General features: G+C 43.7%; 1 long non-coding RNA gene across 1 annotated transcript in view; it reads right to left on the bottom strand.

The window, feature by feature from the left end:
* Positions 1-4,770, bottom strand: part of LOC145407896 (uncharacterized) — a 7,191-nt gene extending 2,421 nt beyond the window's left edge. Inside the window, exon 1 of the long non-coding RNA XR_013898813.1 lies at positions 4,677-4,770. This is a non-coding gene — a long non-coding RNA (uncharacterized LOC145407896). The remainder of the gene's footprint in view (positions 1-4,676) is intronic.
* Between the last annotated feature and the right edge of the window lie 17,730 nt (positions 4,771-22,500).

Here is a 22,500-nt window from a genome sequence, read left to right on the forward strand (position 1 = left end):
GGATGATGGGTTACGACCTTCTGAACGTCTGATTAAATTTTGGGCCAAGTTCGGCCCAAGCCCAGGTTTTAGGCCCTCAAAAAATGTTTAAACAAATATAGTTATCTCGCAATAACTCTTCAAATTCGTCACATCGACATGAAACCAAAATCCAAACGTGCATCTTTCAAATTTGCATCCTATAACCTACTTCATTACATCTGGGGGGTCACCCTTCCAGTTAGCGGTAGGAGGGTCAATGTCAGGTAGGTCGGGCCTAAAATTTCAAACGGGCTAAAAATCGTCAATTTTCACCCGATTTACTCCAAATGTCATGTGACATCTCTGACTAGATATCCTGTTGTGTTTATACGTCAGCACTAAAATGACTGACGGGCACAGGTTTGCTGTCCCTTGACACCGTTTCTTGTTCTTTAAGACATTAAGATTATCCAGCAAGTAGTTTCCAAGATTCAGCTATTTACAGATTAGTTTCTTTGTATGGATATAGCTCGTAAAATACTTAAAATGTGGCAATTTCATATAGGACATAAACCAGGGCTTATACTCTATCATTCTTTAAGGTATGAAGAGAATCCAGCAAGAAGTTATAATATAACACTAGAAAGCACAAGAGAGCGCATGCCTCCTCCAATACCATTGCCATTAAAAAGGATCCGGATCCGTATTAGTAGGTATAGGATCCGAAGCCTCCCTCATATTTCACCAGTTCGTTTTGGTCCATGGTCCATCTTTTCATAAAATTTAATTGAAATTCAATGCGAACTTTTGGAGATATTGTGCGGGAAACTGCGGATCCGGATCCGCCTCAAAATTTAATCATTCTTCCTTGGTCCATAGCCCACCCTTCCACAAAATATTGTCAAAATCAGCTAACATTCTGAGTAATCCTGCTAACAGACAGACAGACAGACAGACAAACCAGCGAACCAACGCGGGGTAAAACATAACCTTGGCGGAGGTAACAAGACAGATTTTTTCTTATATGGTCATAGCTCGTGAAGTACAGACAATATGGCAATTTTACCTATACGGGGATCAACTACGACACATACTCTATCTTTCTGTGCGATAGGAACCCAATCCATCTGGTAGTTTACGAGATACAGTCCCGAACGGAAAGACGGACAGACAGGGTCGATTTCTATATCCCCACCATATGGAAAAATGGTGAGGATATTAACAGTGATAGTGATAATAGATGGAGAGAACACTTTAAGGAATTGTTGAACATAGAGGATGGAAGTAATGCGAGTATAAGTGGCTGGGGAATGGCTGGGAGAAGGAGGGAGGTGAGAAGACAGGAAGAAATTAGTAGGACAGAAGTTGTGGAAGCAATGAAGAAAGTTAAATCGGGGAAAGCCCCAGGAATTGATGGAGTGTGTGATGAAATTCTGAAGCATGGGGGAGAGATAGTAGTAGAATGGATGTGGAAGATGTGCAGATTGGCCTGGGAGGACGGTAGAGTCCCGGAGGATTGGAAGTCAGGTATAATTATTCCCTTGTACAAACGAAAAGGGGAAAAAGAAGTGTGTGGTAATCATAGGGGCATTTGTCTTCTTAGTATAATAGGAAAAGTGTATGGTAGGATACTTATTGACAGAGTTAGAGAAAGAACAGAGAAATTAGTTGGAGAAGAACAGGGAGGCTTTAGGAAGGGAAGAGTTGTGTAGATCAGATATTCATTCTCAGATCTTTAGTGGAAAAGTTTCTAGAGAAGAGAAAGAAGTTGCATGCGGCTTTCATGGATTTGGAGAAAGCATATGACGGTGGATAGACAAGGATTGTGGAAAGTGTTAAGAATATATGGAGTAGATGGGAAGTTGTTGAATGCTGTGAAGAGTATGTAAGATGGTGTGAAGGCTGCAGTGCGTGTGGATGGTGAACTAAGTGAATTTTTCTCTTTGAAAGTTGGGTTGAAACAGGGATGTGTCATGTCTCCATGGTTGTTCAATCTGTACATGAATGGGGTAATAAAAGAGGTACAAGGTAGGGTAGTGGATGTTGGAGTGGACCTGGTGAGAGAGGATAGTGTTTGGAAACTCCCTGTACTGATGTTTGTAGATGTACTGTGTTGTTGAGTGAAGACGAAGGGGAGCTGCAAGGCTTGGTGGATGAGTTTGGGAGAGTGTGTAAGAAACGGAATCTAAAGGTGAATGTAGGGAAGAATAAAGTGATGGTCTTTGACAGAGGTGAAGTAGGTGAATGTACAGAGAGGTTGGATGGTGAGGAATGGGAACATGTGAGTACGTTTAAGTACTTGGGTAGTTTGATGAGTAAGGATGGAGGTTTGGAGGGTGAAGTGCTTGAATGGGTACAGCAGAGAAGAAAGGTTGCCGGTTCTTTGAAAGCAGTGATAAGAAACAGGGAAGTGAGCATGGAAGTGAAAAAGTTACTACATGACAGTATTGTGATACCAACTCTAACGTATGGAAGTGAAGCTTGGACGTTGTTGGAAGGACACAAGTCAAGAGTGAGAGCAGTGGAAATGAGTTATTTAAGAGGAGCCTGTGGAGTCACATGGAGAAAACAGGCTGACGAATGAGGATATAAAGGAGCGTTGTGGTGTGGATGTGGATGTGATAGGAAGCGTTATGAGAAACACACTGAGGTGGTTTGGCCATGTGGAGAGGATGGAGGGTGAAAGACTGACGAAGGGAGTGTATGTGAGTGAGGTGGAGGGGAGAAGAGGGAGGGGGAGGCCGAGGATGAGCTGGAGGAATGGGGTGGAGAGGTATATGAGAGAGGGGAGTGTGAGTTGGGAGCAGGGCAGTGAAATGGCGGGGGACAGGGAGACTTGGAGGCGATTTGTTTGTGGCCACCCCAAACGGAATTGAGGCGTCTGGCAATAGATAGACAGATAAATAGATAATAATAGTAGTAGTAAGGATACTAGTACTACTAGAAAAGTGAAAAATACTGTTAAACAATCATATACAGAGGAATAATGACACTGACAGAATAAAAGGAAATAAATGTGTGTGTGTGTGTGTGTGTGTGTGTGTGTGTGTGTGTGTAAATGCGTGAAGACAAGCAATATTACACATAACTTATTATTCTCAGTGGCATAGTAGGCTTCGTAACAGTTTTTCGGTAAATTTTTACAAATGGACAATACACCCACCATGTAGTGCAATATATTTTACCTGGCAGTTTTTGATGCGATTCGAATGTTTCCGACCTTCATTTTTGTCGGAAATGCATCATTTTCCCTCTTTTCCAATCATGATCTTTGGACAAGTAGGTGAAATCAAGCATTTTCCGAAAAAAATGAAGTAAAAAACAACTGAACTAGCATCAAAAACCACCAGAAAAATATACTGCACCATCCGTTAACGTAATCTAACAGAACCAAACAACACAGACTACGTAACCTCACCGAACACAATAAAACTAACCAAACCTAACCCAGCATACCTAACCAATTGTAGGGGAATACGTTAACGTAATTAACGTAACTCACCAAACACACTAAACCTAACCAAATCTTCCCCAACATACCTAACCTATCCTAGGGGAATACGTTAACCTAACCTCACCAAACACACTAAACCTAACCAAACCTAACCCAACATACCTAACCTATCCAAGGGGAATGCTTACCCTAGATATACGATTCTCCAGGACGAGGGTCGTCTGGCAATAACGTCGTGGTTCCAGAACCTTTGAATCCAGAGGTTTATGAACAATATAATCTGCCGAGCCAGAAGGTGTGTGTTGTCCAAAAAAGTTCCTTCCTAGTCAGAAACAAAAAAACTATACAGTACCACTGATGTCTGTCTTTTCTAAACTTACACGGTTACTGACAGTCTGGGCAATAAGCTTCCGAAGGTAATACACCGTGTCTTCTAAGAAACTCAATAGCCTCCTCAGATTCCGAGTGGAAAAGAATAATAACTTGTTAATAATCAATATCACACCCGGGACACACAGCACGTCTTCTTCAGAGGCCATACCGAGAAGGATTTGAATTTTTCCGTCCACAAGGAATCAAAGACGGCGCTTCAAATTCATTGGTAGAATACCATCACGTGACCTAAAGCAGGCCTATAGGTGGGTGATACAGACGTACGAGACGCAAGCACAGTCAAAGGGAACAGAAACACATGTACGAATGCACGCATTTTTTACCCGGAGTGGCCGAGTAAAGATCCAAGGTAGGTTTTTTTGGAATTTTAAATTAAATTCATTATCTCTGAAAATATCAGTTTCCGAATGGGGTTATGAGGGTTCATTATGATCCTTGGGGACTACTGTATACTATACATTAATGGAGCCAAAATTCCTAAACTGCGTATTGCCAACTTGTAAAATAATAGCAGCTCTTCTTTACCGATGTATTATTATTATTTTGATTATTATTATTATTATTATTATTATTATTATTATTATTTTATATTTTCGCATAAAATATCTGTGCACCACTGAGTGTTATTTATATTGTTTAAGATTGAAACAGGTTGCACTAATGTAAGAGCATATCAATATGCAATGATCAGAATAAATCGAAAATGTGTAAAGAAATATGAGTTTAAACTTCCATATCGACATTCGGTTCTTTGCAATCTGTCCAGAGGATATCGATGTGCAGACAGAATCAATCGCTAGTGAAGAGCTATAACGAAATTTCAAAAGGCACGTAACATCTCGAATCTCAAATTCATAAATTACCATACCAGGACACATAGTAGGAAGAACAGCCAGTAAAATGCAGACCAGAGCCAAAGGAGCCATAGCATCCACCCACCTCAGTGTAAGGGTCCACATTGAATTCCCATTTCCCACATCCGCGGGCCGCGGCCCACCACGCAGTGTTGCCACACTTTAAGATGGGAATTAGCATACTGGACTCTCAAAATTATCGACTTTTCTTTGGAATTATCGTACATTACTTTTTATAGTGTTTAAGAAACTGATGTATTTTAAAACAGTCGCCGATGCCTTGGCTATTTACTGAAAACTTACGCATTTTACAATTATCTTCATCAGAACTGTCATTTTGTAAGGTACTGACTTATACTCAGGTGTATATCTAACTCTTTATTTTGTATTAGAACTAGAGCATACCCTGAAAATTTCATAATATTACGATAGTATAATAATGTCCTTTATTACAAAAATAATATTACAAGGAAAAGAAGTAGCCTTAGTGCCACTCTAGAATGCAGTCCGTAGAACTTAGATAATTCATGGAAATATGGTTACCCTTGCAGGAAATAACTCAGTAAGACCATAAAAAAATATTTTCAGTGATGACCATCACATCAGCCCTTAAATCTTCATCTGTCAAATTGTGGAACAACTGTGCATGATTAGCTATGCGTGCCACAAAATTTACTGACATGCTGGCTTTCAACCCCAAATTATCGTACAACCGTACGATAATAGAAAATGGTATCGTACATCGTACCAGAGGCAATATTATCGTACGTATACGATAATTATCGTACGTGTGGCAACACTGCCGCAACCCTTGTGGCGGCTGGCCCAGCAGCCACAAGTGTGGTAAGGGGGCGGAGCTAGTGACGTCATAATAGCTAGCCAATCGGGACACAGATGGGACTGTCATATACTGCTATATAGAGAATTATTTTTATTAATAAAAGTATCAGGAATGAAACAAAAACTTTCCTTTATTTATTTTTACGAAGTGTTTAGTCTACTAATAAACCTTAACAAGTCCCTAGGAAAAAAGTCATTTTCAAAATGTGTTACTACAGAGCTCAATGGGGGTGAAGACACCTCTCTTTATACACACCGAAAAATTACCCACTTATATTGAAAATTGTGTATAATATGAAGATGTAGCAGTTTGTGCCCCACTTTTTTTTTTTTTTTTTTTTAATGTATCCGACTCTGGGCATAGGCTTCACAGCCTGCTATCAAGGCCCAGCAGTCCTCCTACATACCATACACCTGTCCATGTCACCACTTCGGCGCTAACACCCATCGTCCATATTGAATACATGCTAGGGCTGTCTCATACAGGACTGGTGTATCGGTATTTGCGGGGGTATTTTTACGACATGTCGCGGGGTCTTCTGGTAGATCAGTAAAGCCTGATTTAATGAAATTCAAATCCTTAATCTGTTCCCTGCCCCAGCCGGGATTCGAACCTGGGTCCGTTAGGACTGCAGGCCACCTCTCTACTTGGACCCTATTAGCATGTGAGAAGTCTGTGTGTGTGTGTGTGTGTGTGTGTGTGTGTGTGTGTGTGTGTGTGACAATGTGATGGTGTGCTGTGTATAGATTTGAGGGGTGTTATGAACATGTGTGTGTGTGTGTGTGTGTGTGTGTGTGTGTGTGTGTGCGCGCGCGTGTGAATTAATGTGATAGTGTGTTGCTGTGTGTAGATTTGAGAGGTATCATGAACGTTTGTGTGTGTGTGTGTGTGTGTGTGTGTGTGTGTGTGTGTGTGTGTGTGTTGCCAGATGAGTGAGAGAGGGATGGGAGGAAAAATAAACATCATTCCTCCATATCCTTTTCCTGTTACATGCCCCTCCCCCCACCTTTTCTAGCTATCTCTCCAAATTAAAGTGAAAAGAATAGATAGATGATGATAGTGGAGGTAGAGAGCAATCATCATCAGTCTTTGTTTTTATCCTCTTCCTCCTCATCATTATCACAACCATTATCATCATCAAAACCATTATCATTATAGTCACCACCATCCTCCTCCTCCTCCTCATCATCATCATCACAACTACATCTTCCACAGGGACGAATTCTGTATTGGATCCGCTAGCCAGCCTGACCCAACAGACGGCACCCCCATCCCCCCCCAGCCACCTTAACTAGACCTGCCCTCACCATGAGACGGTTCAGGGCCACGGTACTGACACACCTAGGCTCCAGAGGGAACGAAATGGAGCCAGCTGGAACAAAAATGGCGTCAGCGGGAACACAAGACCTAGAGCTGTTCCGAACGTGACGCTACTACTACTACTACTACTGCTACTACTACTACTACTACTACTACTACTACCATTTTACAATACGAATTAAATGAAGAAAGTCGTAACACTGCAAAATAGACGATAATGAAGTGTGTCAATTGTGAGGAGAGTAAGTGTTGGTGGAATTCAGAGACAAGCACTTAACTCCACACACCTTGTTTGTTATGATAGATAGATGGATATGTAGGTGGATGGATAGATAGATGGATGGATGAGTAGATGGATAGATACTTGTAGATATGTAGGTGGATGGATGGACGGATGGATGGATACACAGATAGATGGATAGATAAATATAGATAGATAGATGGATAGATAGATAAATATAAAAATAGATGGATGGATACATAGATCTATACTTTGGCTCTTTTGTATTGCTATTGATTTTCCTTGGAAGGAATGGTTTGCCGGCTCCTGGCCTTTGGTTCCTTCTTCCTTGCATAAAAAAAAAAAAAAGCTATTTAGAAGTAGGGGTTGACTGAAAAACAAAATCGAGAACATATTCGTAGACAGATAGATGAAGAGATAGATATATAGGTGGATGGATGAACGGATAGATAGACAGACAAAATTTGACATAGATATAGGTATACTGAATGAAAAAGATACCTACATAGATATCAAGATAGATATATCGATATATAGACAGACAGACAGATATAGATAAACATAGAGATAAACATACAGACTGATACACAAACACATATAGCTAAATAGGCAGATAGATAAAGATAATAAACATTAAATATGTCCCCTTCCTACAATATGTCTACCCCCGATGTATATATGCCCCCCCCCCAATGCATACATGCCCCCACTAAACTTGCTGACCTAACACGCTTTCCCAGTGCCAAGCCTGGGCAGAGGGCGTTACTGCGTCAGTTCTGAGCAGACACTCAAGAAGGGCAGACTATTTTTCTCAGAGCTCGTAATAAACTCCTTAACTAGCTGTTTGTACTCGGAGTTTCTATCACCAAAGTATTGCAAGTTACATTTGGTAACAGCGGTGTTTCGGACCATCAGATTCTGACCGCCTCCTACACTATTTAGTGACACCAACAGATACACGACGTCTCGCATCTCACAGCCTCACCCCTCCTCAGTGCCTCTCGTGGTGTAATAACCGGCTGTGCCTCCAGGTGTACAATTTCTCTCACCAGTGCTCACCTCTCAAACAACCCCACCCACACACCTTGTTCCTGACCGCAAGTGTCACCATCGCCGACCTACGCACCTGTTTCACCTGTTCCCAGCACCTGTTCTGAACTCATCATAAATCCTGCCCCCACGGTGCCACTTGTCACTGTCTGCCCACTGCCATTCTCTGAATTTGCAACTCAACAGCTCTACACCTGCATTGTACCAACATCTGCCCTCACCCCCACCACCGGCCCCGATGCCGCCACACCCTGCCCTCACATGTAGTCTGCATTAAGTGAGCCTCCTAGAACTGCAACTCCCTGCCGGTGACTCATCGGAGCGTCTCTTCCTGTCTCGACTTAAGCCCAGCGAGAAGTTCCGCCTCTTCTAAGACTCATCCAACATATCGCTCCAGTCTCGTCCCCAGCCACTCTCATCTCCGACCTGCTGTCCCTCCAGCGGCGCCCCGCCCCGCTCCGCACCAGCCCCGCTTCGCCCAGCCACACCTGCATGTCATACATCTCGTCAATCCCATCTCTACTGGGTAACTACAGTATATCTTACTTTTCTATAGAGATTATCCTCGATTTTCTTTACAGATTGGATATTTTGTACCCCGATTTCATCTTCACCTACGTTATTTATTATCCATCTCATCCTTCGCCTTTTACTTAAACCTCCATCCCCTCACCTTCATTCGTTTTCACACATACTCATGTATTACATTCTCTCATCTTTATAGTATACATTTCCACCTACATATCCATCTTCATCCTTCATCTCATCTTCCATTAACTGCTTAACTCCAGCCCTCTCGACCCGGAAACATCACCTGATCATACACCGTCTGCCGACTCTAACACGATCACTCACTTAAGAAGTGGCAAAGAGTACCACCGACCTGTACCTGAGACTCCCGTTTCACTTCCCGCAGAACCACTTACTACCCATCCTACACTCGTAAATCCAGATACCTCTTCCTCTACCCCTACCTCTACACTCCCTTCTTCTTCCTTTACTCCTTCCCCTATCGTTCACTCTCCTGCCTCACTTCATACCCCGTCTTGCTCGCCCTTAACTACCACTACCTTCTCTCTCTCCCACTCCTCTCCTTCCGCCACTTCCGCACTTCCAGCCATGGCCACCCCTCCACAGTCTATCTATCTCGACGATGCCAATCGTCCCAAATTTACTGGCCAGGACCCAACTTGGTCTGTCTATGATTTCCTCAGAGAAGTCGAAACCGACATCCGCAATCGGCAGATTACCAATGAATCGCTCAAAGTAGCCTACCTCATGGGTCGCTTCCACCACGGCAAATTGGACATCGGATCCGCGATCCGTGCAGGACATTTCGATAGCATTAATACCTTTGCGATTTTCGTACGGAACTCATCAGCCTATGTTGCCAGCATTCAAATACCACGTCTCTCATGGGATTCATTAATCTCCTAATCCAAATGGAAGAGGACTTGAGGGTCCCAGCACAACATGCCAAGCTCTGCAAAGCTGCCGCCACCATGAAAGCAACTAGTAGCGAGATGCTCCAATTACTGGTAGGCACAAAATGGTTAGAAGACAAAAATGGCGTTCCAGTGGCTTCACTCACCAACTTTGCTGACTTAATTGGTTACCTGAGATTCCTTCACTGGCTTACTCCTACACAGCGAGAGCTAGTCTTGGAAAAAGGTTTCAGTCCAGGAGATAAAATTATTCAGGTCACTAAAGCCAATCATGAAAGAACAGGTTCGAACTACACGCGTCAGGGCACCACCCAACCCTTGGCCTCCTCAGCCTGTCACACCTCCACTACCCCAGACCAATCTCGCTCCTCTCCCACCACACGCGGCAGACCTGCCACGCATCGTTCTCCTATTGCAGGTCGTGATCAATCTAGCGCCCGACGGAACAGACAATATTCGATTCTTTGTTGGCACTGTGGTCATCCTGGACATCGAGAATCCAGTTGTGACCGTAAATACAGACGTTCTCACTCCCAAACCAGACAGTGTACGCCTTTCCGCTCCCGTCGTCCAAAATGCAAATACCACAAATCCAGCATGACTCACACCACTCAGGAATGTCGTTACCTCAACCACCACCAGTCGGGGGAAGCGCCGCGCCCGTATCGGCCCAATTTCACGTAGAACCAGAAACCCAACTCCCCATCCGCCATGTTGGTCCCATAACATCCTCGGGTTTAATCATTCTCGGATGCAGTCATGACATACCAACGTAATTCTTCTTGGACACAGGATCTATAGTAAATCTGATCTCTGACAATTCCTTACATACTATTCAACGACATCACAACCACGTCAGTTTCCTAGAACCACCAGACATTCGCCTATGTGCTGTCGAAGACTCAGAGTTTAAGGTTAAGGGAAGAGTCACCCTAGAAGTCAAACTACACAGATTTGCCACCTATCCCAATTGATTTTCACGTCACTAATGACTTGCAGTATCCTGCGGATGCCCTTATTGGTTTCTCCACCGTGGTACAACACTCCATTGCATTATTACCTGCCTGTGGTAGTATAGACTTTTCTGGATTCCCAGTATACAGTATGGAATGTCCCCGTCCTGTTCTTACGATCAAATCGGTCCTTCAGTTATCTCTGTCCCTATCACTACCAAGTCCAGACCAGCCCAAACCACCACCATCATCATCTGAGAATACAGAGATCGTTCCTTTACTGACTGCGAGCAAGGACATAAATTCCTCAATGTATACTGATACATCCTCTCATCCTTCGGAAATGGCTCTTACCTCCTCTCCCGACAACACTATCGCTAACTCAGACATGTCTCAGTTACCTACCTCACACAGTGTGAATGATCTTCTCCAACACGCAGAGACGAAACGTGCAGTAACGAATTCGTGCACAATTTTGTTACCACATGAGTTCAGCAAAGTCTCTGTTTGTGTTGCCGGTGCGAAAGAAGGAGTGGATGTACTAACACTACCTGAGACGTGTTGTGTGAATGGCTTGACTTATGAGTCAGCGTGGTGCACAGTCTTAGAGGACAGTTTATGCTACCTGTACTTGCTCAATGTCACAAATGCTCCACTAAAACTTAAAAGTGGTGTAAAGATTGGAGACTTCCTAGTATACCCAGCGACCGTAAAGGTGTGCCAGGATTCCTCAATTCCTACTATTCAGACTGATGATAGTACACCAATCGGTGTATGTACTATTAACTCTACGGGATCTGCGCCGACATATTCACCCGATATGCTCTCACATCTCACTTGCACAGATTTCCCAGAAAATACACCACAACTCCTCGACCTTCTGACCTCATACAGAAATGTGGTTGCCTTACCCGGTGAACCGATGGGCAGAAAAGACTTTGTCAAACATACGATTGAACTACTACCAGGAACTCAGCCGATTTACATACCAGCACATCGATTTCCTCACAGCCAGAGAAAGCAAACAGATCAAATGGTACAGAACATGTTAGAGCAGGACATTATTGAACCCTCCGTCAGTCCATGGAATAGCCCACTTTTCTTAGTACCAAAGAAGGATGGCAACTTTAGACCAGTAGTCGACTATCATAAGGTCAATTCTGTCACCGTTCCAGACCGTTTCCCATTACCCATCCTCACTGATTTGCTAGAATCCCTTGGTGAAAATAACGTAGTCTTTTCATCTTTAGACCTCCTCAGTGGTTACTGGGAGGTCGAAATGGAAGAGTCCTCTTGCCCAGTTACAGCCTTCAGCACCCCTTCTGGACATTTTCAGTTTAAGAGACTCCCTTTTGGTCTGAGAAATGCTCCTTCCTTGTTCATGCGACTTGTCCATTCAATCATCAGCGGTATGATGAGACCCTCTTTTTGCTTACCTAGATGATATCATTGTTGTGAGTAAATCCATCCCTGACCATTTTAACAAACTCCAGCAAGTCTTTGAACGCCTCCAGCTCGCAGGCCTGAAAATCAATCTCGGTAAATGTGACTTCCTGCGAAAGAAAATCAAATTCCTAGGCCATGTCGTAGATGCACAAGGCATTCATACTAATGAAGATAAAACTAAAGCGATTATTAACTTCCCAGAACCTACCACTACCAAAGCTGTACGAAGTTTGCTGGGCCTCAGTGGCTATTATCGTAGTTTCATACAAGGTCATGCAAAGATCGTTGCTCCTCTAACCCACTTACTCAAGCAGAATGTGCCCTTTGTTTGGACTAACGACCAGTCACAGGCTTTCCAAAAGCTAAAGACAGCTCTTGTAAATGCCCCTGTTCTAGCATTCCCTGATTATACCAAACCATTCCTTCTCTGCACAGAAGCCTCAGGCACTGGACTTGGTGCCTTTTTGATACAACTCGATGAAGCACCGAAGAAGTGCGTAATAGCGTATGCTAGTCGCATCCTTACAACCGCTGAACGTAACTACAGTGTCACAGATCTCAAAGTGCTAGCGGTAGTCTGGTCCTTGAAACATTTCAGAGATATAGTCTATGGTTATCCAGTGCATATCCAAACAGACCACCTTCCACTATGTGATTTGTTCAAGAACCGCAACCTAACAGGTAGGCTAGCTAGATGGTCCGTCATCATCCAGGACTTCAATCCCACTTTTCAATATGTACCAAGCAAGTTGAATGTAGTCGCAGACGCACTATCACGTCACGTAGCAGCAGCTATAACATCACTGCATCCCAAAGTAACTGAAAACACTACACTAACGTCAGAAGTTGTTCGAAATTTTCAGCGCCAAGACCCCATGTGGTCCAGACTCATTTATTTCCTAGAATCTGGTGATGCCTCGACCTTACCTACTCTGCCAGTATCACTTGGTGAGTTCATGCTAGATGATGATCTCTTGTACAGGAAAACACTGCTAAAAGGAAAAGACATGCCCAATCGCGAAGTATGCCAACTTGTTGTCCCCTCTGCCCTGATACCAACAGTTCTTCACATTGTTCATAATACCCCTCAAGCTTCCCATCCAGGTAAAGACCGATGCTTGTGCCAAGCACGTCTCAAATACTATTGGCCAACAATGCGCTGTGATATCAATGCCCACTGTGACTCTTGCCTCTCCTGCCACTGCCACAAAGGATCAACTGGCTTACCTGCACCGCTCTTACAATACCCAATCCCGTCACGACTATGGGAAACTGTCTCAATCGATCTCTTAAAACTACCTCTCACGGAATCCGGCACTGGGTACTTGTTCGTAGCGGTCAACCACTTCTCCTGCTACTGTGTCCTCATACCCCTCTCCAACAAGACTGCGAAGAGCGTTGCACATGCCTTTGTAGATCACGTAAATTGCCCGTTCAGTACCCCTCATACCATTCTTACTGACAACGGTACAGAGTTCAACAATAACCTTCTAGATGAGATCAGTCGCCGCTTTCATATCAGTAAGTGCAATGTCGTGCCTAACCATCCGGCTTCCAGTGGCCTTGTAGAACGCCTCAACCAAAAAATCTTAGAGTCCCTTAGACATCTAGGCTCCCTTAGTTCGTCCTGGGATTACTGGATTCCCCAAGTTGCAAGTGGCATCCTCAATCAATAGCTCCATCAATGCATCCATTGCTGAATCTCCCTTCTTCGTCCTCTTTGGTTTTGACAAGGACCACCCATACTCTCTCTTATCCTCAAAGCTAGAACCCATCTACAACATGGATGATTATGTTAAACTAAAATTGGCCAACTTCCAGACAATCCACCAGTATGTCCAATCCACTTTGGCTTCCTCTCAGGAGGACATGCTGCAGCGCCAACATAAATCTGCCTCTCCTATCACTATCAATGTAGGCGATCTTGTCTTTGCTCATTCCCATACGTGTTCCTCTAAGTTGGATGACAAATTTACAGGGCCCCACCGCGTCCTCACTCAACAAGGCAACAAATTTCACCTCGAGGACCTATCCTCTAAGGACACCAGATGGGTTCACATCGATGACTTAAGGCGAGCACCCCGTGGCCTCGTGTTGGAAGAGTCACTTACACAACCTCCTGACCCCCATTCCCCTCCACACATCCCTCAATCTCCACCATCTCCACCTATCCCTCAGTCTACTTCATCTCCACCTACACCTACTCATTCATCAACCAATCAATATCGGTCCAAACTGCACTCTGCTCATCAACCTCTTCAGGACCACTCCCATTAACTCTACCCTGATTTTCTAGGTACGATGTTAGTGATCTACCTGCTGGCAGTGCTGATCCTCCTGGGGTCTGGGTCGGGTCAGGACGATGGTGGAGTACGTCCCGGGGCCTTGGTCGGCTCAGGAGGCGAGGTAGTTTCCCTGCGCTACGATCTTGCACCCCTGGCCGAAGTAGCCATTGCCCTACCTGCCTACGCACACCAGCTCCACGGAATCAAGACCCATCTCACGGCCATCATGTGGACTCACAACCCAAATCAGTATCTCTATAACCTTTTCCTACCACTCTCCTGGCCACTGCAATACATAAGTAACAAATTCCCTGAGCTCAATGACACATTTTCCATTCAGACACCCGTTGGTCGTTCTCATGTGAAACGAGGTCTCTTCGACTTCGGAGGTGAGATTCTGAGTGGCTTGTTTGGCGTTGCTACAGCCCGTGACATTTTTGGCTTCAAATCTGATCTTGCTCATTTAGCTTCAGCCCTAGAATCCCAATGCTGAGTCATCAAAATCTAACACACCATGTTACAGAAGATTACGACCCACCTAAATGAAGTAGCGTCCACTCTAAACAACTTCACCGATATCTTACAACAACACCTTTCAGATCTCAATGTTATCTCTCAGTTCTTCTACCTCAAACTCAACATGGATAATCTCCAACTGGCCATTGACTCTCTCCTGTCTCAAGTCTCTACCTTGGTTCGTGTCCTGGTCGATGCTATAAATGCACCTGTCACTGCCGACTTAGTACCTGTCTCAGCTCTCCATTCTGTCCTGGAATGGGCTCACTCCACCTTTGGTCAATCCCAGGTCCTCCCCTACTCCTCCCTCGAATATTATTATCCTCTTCTCGAAGCCACTCTTCTCACCAAATACGTCGTCGTCCATATTCCTCTCCATTCTGCCATAACCTTTAACCTTTTCCACATCATTCCACTCCCTTTCCGCCTCAACAACTCCTTGTTACAGGTATCTGTTCCTTCAAAATATTTCCTCCTCTTCCATGATCATCTTTCAGTTGCCTTCCTTTCTTCCTCAGACCTCCAGAAATGTTCCTCCCTTACTCCGACCTCTCGTCTCTGTGCTGCGCACCTTTTCGCTATCTTCCCTAGCAGCGCTACACCCTGTGAGTCTGCTTTAGTTCGCAACCATTCCATCTACTCTGCCTGTTCCTTTGTACCAGCTCCTGAACTCCCGGTCCACCATGCTCACGTCAGCCATGTCCAGTACTTCTTTGCTGTTCCCATCTCTGATCCAATCATGTGTCCTGGCTCTTCGGTTCGATCCGTCCCCGCTAGTGGTCTCTACAAAGCACCAGACTATTGCACCGTCAAATCAGAGTCTGTCATCACTTACGCCACTCGCTATCACCAAGCTGTCCGTAAACACTCCTATGACGTCTTTCAACCAATCGACATGCTTTCAACCCTACCATCTGCCAACATTACCGTCACCTCCCCTAACTTGTGCATGCTAACATTGCTCAATGACAGTGACTTCATTATGGATCAATTTTCTCTGGCCTTCAGCCGTTCATGGGTTCATCCAACAGTTGTGTTTCCCCCTGTGGTTATCGCTTTCATAGGTTTTCTACTCATCATATGTGCAGTGCATTGTTGTGTCAGGAAAATGGAACGTCGACTCCAAGAAATAAGAGTCGCTACAGGCATAGTACGCCCTCCACACGACATAGAAACTCCCTGTACTTAGTCCCCTCACATTCAGTGACTACCAATGCCATCTGACAATTACCCAAACTGTGAACAGAACTCTTCCTACAAGAAAATGATGGTATTTCTTTAATGCATTATTGAGTGACAGTGTATCTTACAGAAACTAACAAAGAAAAATAATGAACGAAGAAAAACAAAAGAACTCTCATATCTACTCCTTGTTTATCATGCATCAAGATATTATTGTATAATCCCCATTATGTCTATGTATACCTTCGACCCTTACTGGAAACATACCTATTAATCCTTGTATATCTTATATGTATATATCCTTCTAATTCACTCCCCTAAACATGGCCATGTCTCCCCTACTGCCCCTGTATCATATTATCCCTTGTACAAACCTCCCCGACCCTGCCTTAGTAATATAATCAAACACCATATTCCTCCTGGTGTCGGGAGACACCTTTTCAGCTACCCGGGGGAGTAGTGTACCCCCCCCTACAATGTCTACCCCCTATGTATATATGCCCCCCCCCCCAATGCATACATGCCCCCACTAAACTTGCTGACCTAGCACGCTTTCCCAGAGCCAAGCCTAGGCAGAGGGCGTTACTGCGTCAGTTCTGAGCAGACACTCAAGATGGGCAGACTATTTTTCTCAGAGTTCGTAATAAACTCCTTAACCAGCTGTTTGTACACGGAGTTTCTATCACCAAAGTATTGCAAGTTACAAATACATTTACTGTCTTTACTACTAATAATATAAATGATAATATATCGCGGACCAAAAATGAAAGAATATGAGTAGCAAATCATCGTAAATATTTTTAAAAAGGAAATTAATGTATTGCAAATTAATTAAACTTTTTCTAAATTCAATTTGTTTGATTACCTTTTTAGCCAGGTGACTCCAGGTAACACAGGTGGCTCCTTTACACCTCTTCCTAGGCGATTTATTTTGTAGATTTCACCACTTTTTTCTTGTACTATATATATCGTAATTCGCCACTGGAGGGGTGTTGCGAGTTTTGAAGGCCACCGGATGGTAGAGTGTGGGTTTGGGATGTGTAGGGTATGTGTGTGTGTGTGTGTGTGTGTGTGTGTGTGTGTGTGTGTGTGTGTGTGTGTGTGTGTGTGTGTGTGTGTGTGTGTGTGTGTGTGTGTGTGTGTGTGTGTGTGTGTGTGTTCTTACCTAATTGTATCTTTACAGATATTAATGAAGCTCGTACTGCAAGAAGGATTGGTGAATGAGTCTGGGAGAGTGTGAGGGAAATGGAATCTAAAAGTGAATATGTAGGGAAGAGTAAAGTTATGGTTTGAGAGAACAATGAAGTCACTGAATGTATAGTGAGGTTGGCCGAGGAGGAAATGGAAAATGTGAGTGCATTTCAGTACTTGGGTAAATTGATGAGTAAGGATGGAAGTTTAGAGGGTGAGGTGCTTGAAACGGTACAACAAGGAAGAAAGGTTGCTAGTTCTTTGTTAGCAGTGATAAGAAACAGGGAAGTGAGCATGGAAGTGAAGAAAGTTACTGCATGACAGTATTGTGATACCAACCCTAACGTATGGAAGTGAACCTTCGACCTTGTTGCAGGGACACAAGTCAAGAGTGAGTGCAGTGGAAATAAGTTATTTGAGAGGAGCATGTGGAGTCACATGGAAAGTCAGACTGACAAATGAGGAAGTGAAGGAGAGTTGTGATGTGTATGTGATAGGAATCATTAGGAGAAACACACTGAGGTGGTTTGGTCATGTGGAGAGGATGGAGAGTAAGAGACTGACGAGAAGAGTGTATTTGAGTGAGGTGGAGGGGGGTGGAGGGAGGGGGATGCCTATGATGAGGTGGAGGGATGGAGTGGAGAGGTATATGAGAGACGGGGGTGTGAGCTGGGAGCAGGGCAGTGAAATGGCAGGGGACAGGGCGACATGGAGGAGATTTTTTGTGGCCACTCCTTACGGGATTAAGGGACAGGCGACATGGAGGCGATTTGTTTGTGGCCACCCCTTACGGGATTAACGCGTCTGGCAATCGATAGATAATCATTATGATTATTATCATTATTGTTAATATTATCATTATTATTGATATTATGTTATTAGTATTGTTCTGCTGCTTCTTCTTCTTCTTCATAATGTTATTATTATTATTATTTTTATTATTATTATTATTATTATTATTATTATTATTATTATTATTATCACTTATCATTAGTGTTATTGTTGTTGTTGTTCTTGTTGTTGTTGCTGCTGCTGTCATAATCATCATCAACATCATCATCATCATTATCATCATCATCATTCTTTTCGTTCTTCCTTTTCTCTCTCCTTCCAACCACATCGCAGGAATATATGTGCGTTCGTTATTGACCACATGACCTGCGTTGCATCGTCCGAGGCAACTTCTTCGTGACTAGGGCGAGTTTAGGAAGGTTTGGAGCCGAAATCGTGCCTTGACGGAACTGTAAATTGACCCATCCTTCTTCCTCGTCCTCCTCCTCCTCCTCCTCCTCCTCCTCCTCCTCCTCCCCTCTTCTTCTTCTTCTTCTTCTTCTTCTTCATATCCTTATTCTTCTAATTCTTCGTTGTCTTGTTCCACTGAGCTGTCTGGTAGTCTGGCATCACCTCCACATGCTTCATCCCTATGGAGGATCAAGACAACTGACACCTTTGATAGCCGCACCCAACCCTGCAATCAAGGGAAAGAAGTAATTTGGGGAGGAAAAAGATCAGTGACACATTTGATAGCCGCACCCAACCCTGAAATAAGGTGAAAGATGTAATTATTAACTTGTCCCCATGAGGATGGCCTTCGGGATCTCAGTCTGCCTCAAACCTTGTCAGGGTGATCGTCTACCAGTATATAATATTTCGTGTTCCTAAATTAAAGACCACGACCGTGCATAAAGGCTTTGGTCAGGCCCCTCCCCCACCCCCGTCCATTGGGAACTGCCCCTTTGGGGGTCTCACACTACTTAAAATGTGGCCCAAGTAATGGTTTACCATTTTGGAGAATATCATGCCCTTTTGTACTCACACTCCCCCCTGGGGGCTGGACCCCACCAATAGGGCAGGTCATGAGGGTTCCCACCTGCCTAATATGTGGCTTGGATAAACACCTAACAATATGCAGACTGAAACTAATGAATCTTGAATTAAAATCTCTGTTGTATTATTTTTCTTCGAAGGAACGGTTTGCAGGCTCATGGTCATTGGTCCCTTCTCCTTAGCATAAAAAAAAAAAATATATGTTCATAGGTTGTAAATTGTGGCCATGTTTAATTACGTTGGAAGCCCCGAAGCCTGACCCCTTCCCCGTGAGGTGCGACCCTCAGTGGTTTCACCCTTCCTCAAACCTTGCTGGGGTGAACATCTATAATTGAGTCAGATTTCATGCCCTTTGGTTAAAAACTTTGGCTGTGCATAGTGACTTTGTCCGACACCAGCAGTGGCCGTCAGAAATAAGGCTGGGGTCAGAGGTCAAGGGTTGGCTCAGGTATATAAGGACCTGAGACGTGATTGTAGCGGCAGTGTGGAAAAGAGAGAGAGAGAGAGAGAGAGAGAGAGAGAGAGAGAGAGAGAGAGAGAGAGAGAGAATTCTCACATAAGCAGACAAGAGCGCAGTTTGAGTGATATTTGAAGCCAAAGGGATATAATACCAGCTTTCCACGTACCGGTCCGACTGGTGGATTCAGGGTGTTCTTCCCCCTTGTTCCTTTACTCCCAAGCCTTCTTATATAGCTACACCATGACTGTGCTCACGCTGTCTGTCTGTTGCTTGTGGCTGTTCCTGTCTTCGCTGCCAACCCTCAAGACCTCAGTGACGGTGAAGCAGGACCCGTGTCTGGTGGTTCAATTACTACCCTTGTGCCCTGTGATAGATTCCAGTGCTTTGTGCCCGATGGGCGTGGTGGGTGTGTCAGGGATGTGGCAGGTACAGGTTGTGCAGGAAGTTCTGTCCACCCTCCCTCTCCTACTCCTCCCTCTCCTCCTCCTCCCTCTCCTTCCTCCCCCTGTTCCCTATCTTCCCACTTTCACTGAACACCCAGGTCGCATCTTACTGGGGTTTCGTAACGCTCTCAAGTTTGCCTGTCTTCACTCCGGCATGCCTTACCACAAGTGCCTGCTGCTAGTGTCTCAGTTGCACTGGTGGCAAGGGATCCAACCACTCAGCTGCACTGATGGCAAGGGATCCATCCACTCAGCTGCACTGATGACAAGGGATCCATCCACTCAGCTGCACTGATGTCAAGGGATTCATCCACTCAGCTGCAATGATGGCAAGGGATCCATCCACTCAGCTGCACTGATGGCAAGGGATCCATCCACTCAACTGTTTAACATGGAGGGGTTGTCTGTGCAGCGGGCATGTGATTTACGGCCGCCATATTGAAACACCCACACTCACCTCCACCGTGGTAGTGCCTGCTTTGTCTGTCACAATGCTGCTTCTATGTACACATATGCATCAAAATAAAAACATTATATATATATATATATATATATATGAGGACCTCCCTAAAACAACGACGTATCGACCAAACTATTCGATTTCCCGTTTTCTGTGTCAGTGGAGTCCTCTACCATGCTGCTGCAACCTCCAAAGTCGTATACGCCGTTATTCCACTCCAAATAGCTTGAAAAGGACTAGGGTAGGAGACGGCAGAAATGGGTTGTAGCTCGGTCAAACAACGGCGTTCGGTGTCGGGCAGCCACGCTAACCCACGTCTCGAGTTACCAATTTTATTTTCCATGCGCTAAATAGATCGGGTCTTAATATGAATTTGCTACTTCATTCCTGGCTTAGTATTATGGTGATTTTTACCTTTTTTTTCCTAGGATGAGATAATATTTATTTAATCGAAATAGAAGAAAAAAGTCACGATTCTGATCGTTTCTTCAATGCACATCTTGCTATGTGAGGGCTAGTTTGCTACCCTGCTCTCAGCTGACCTGTTTACACTGCTTTGTTTTCAGCCACATGTGTGCGTGCATTCCATGTTTATTGCAACTTCCTTGGATTTTACAGTGTTCAAGAAGGATACATGCATACATACAAGCACTCATGAAAAGAATACGGGAAGTCATGCATATATGGAAACATACAAACATACATCCATACATACATACAAACACATTTGAGGATATTAACCCGCCCAGTCCCGGCCCCTTTTTGACCACTGGTACCCCACAATCCCGGGCAATTTTTGACCTTTTTTTTTTTTGCTAAAACTTTCGCTTTTGGTGAGAAACATCGAAAATTCATAGAGAAATCGCTCACCTGAGGTTTAAAATACTCATTACAGGTAGGAGAGCCTCCTTACTTTACTGGGTTTTTTATCAGGCTGGCGCCAAAGAAAACGAGTTCTATGGGAGGATAACTATTTCACACCACTCATAAACGGTATTTATTTATTTACTGTTACGAATTTATATGTAGTACAAAAGTATATTGGTTTTCAAGCAGTAATATAGGCATTATAAGCATTGTTTCACTCGCTAATACCTGACCTTTTTTTGCCACATTACCTGATCATCATTTCTAACTGTTTCTTCCTCTAATGCTATGTAAAGTTTGTCCTCCACATTGCCATTGATTGGGGAATCACTCTGGCCCTGAATTTCGTACCGTGGCATGACATGGCTATACTGGTCAGGTCACTGATAACAGGTGAATTGCTGAGAAAAGGGCATGCAGGGGGGGGGAGGAGGTCATGCTGGGTAAGGCATTGTCTCTGCCTGGCATCTTGTTGAGGCAGGTGTCCCGTGTATACGTACCAAAAATGACTCACGAAAATTGAAAATTGTGGAAATTATGAACCTTGCAATTGCAGGACGTTGAAGTACGTCCTCGGGATTAGCTGTGACAAAACGTGAGGACGTGGAAGTACGTCCTCGGGACGGCACGGGTTAAAAGTTTAAGTTTGAATTCTTAAGGAACATAGAAAACATAAAGATACATAAAGACATACTGGTACATGCATACACACATACATAGTAAGAGAAACATAATAGTTACAAACACACTATTTTCGGGGATAATCAACATTATTTTTGTATACATTAAAATACATAGGTTACATACATACATACATGCATACATACACCAATACATTCATGCATACAACATACAAACACACATTGTATGCATACCAACATACATGAATACATACTGACTTACGTACAGAAATACAGACAAGCACACATTATGCATTCTGGGATTACTTCAACAATGCTATGTATGTATACAAGAAAACATACATACAGACATACATGCATACACTCAATCACACTAACATACAAACATAATACAGACTTAGGAACACACTTAACAAGGTATTTTTGGAGTTAATCCATTTTTTGTATACATAAATATACATAAGTACATACATGCATACATACAACTATGCAACCATATAAACAAACAAACAAACGAACATTTTTCGCATGTTTGAGTTATTTTTAAACATGTTATGTTTGTACTTTATTTTAAGGTATCATGATAGCCTAATAGTGTTGTTCCAAGGTATACTCCCTAGATTTGCGCTGTTTAAAAAAAGGACATGATAATACAAATTCATTCATTTAT

Source organism: Coenobita brevimanus, chromosome 74 (genome assembly GCF_032717465.1).
Source record: "Coenobita brevimanus isolate Jiangsu-jjx chromosome 74, ASM3271746v2, whole genome shotgun sequence".
Classification (NCBI taxonomy): domain Eukaryota; kingdom Metazoa; phylum Arthropoda; class Malacostraca; order Decapoda; family Coenobitidae; genus Coenobita; species Coenobita brevimanus.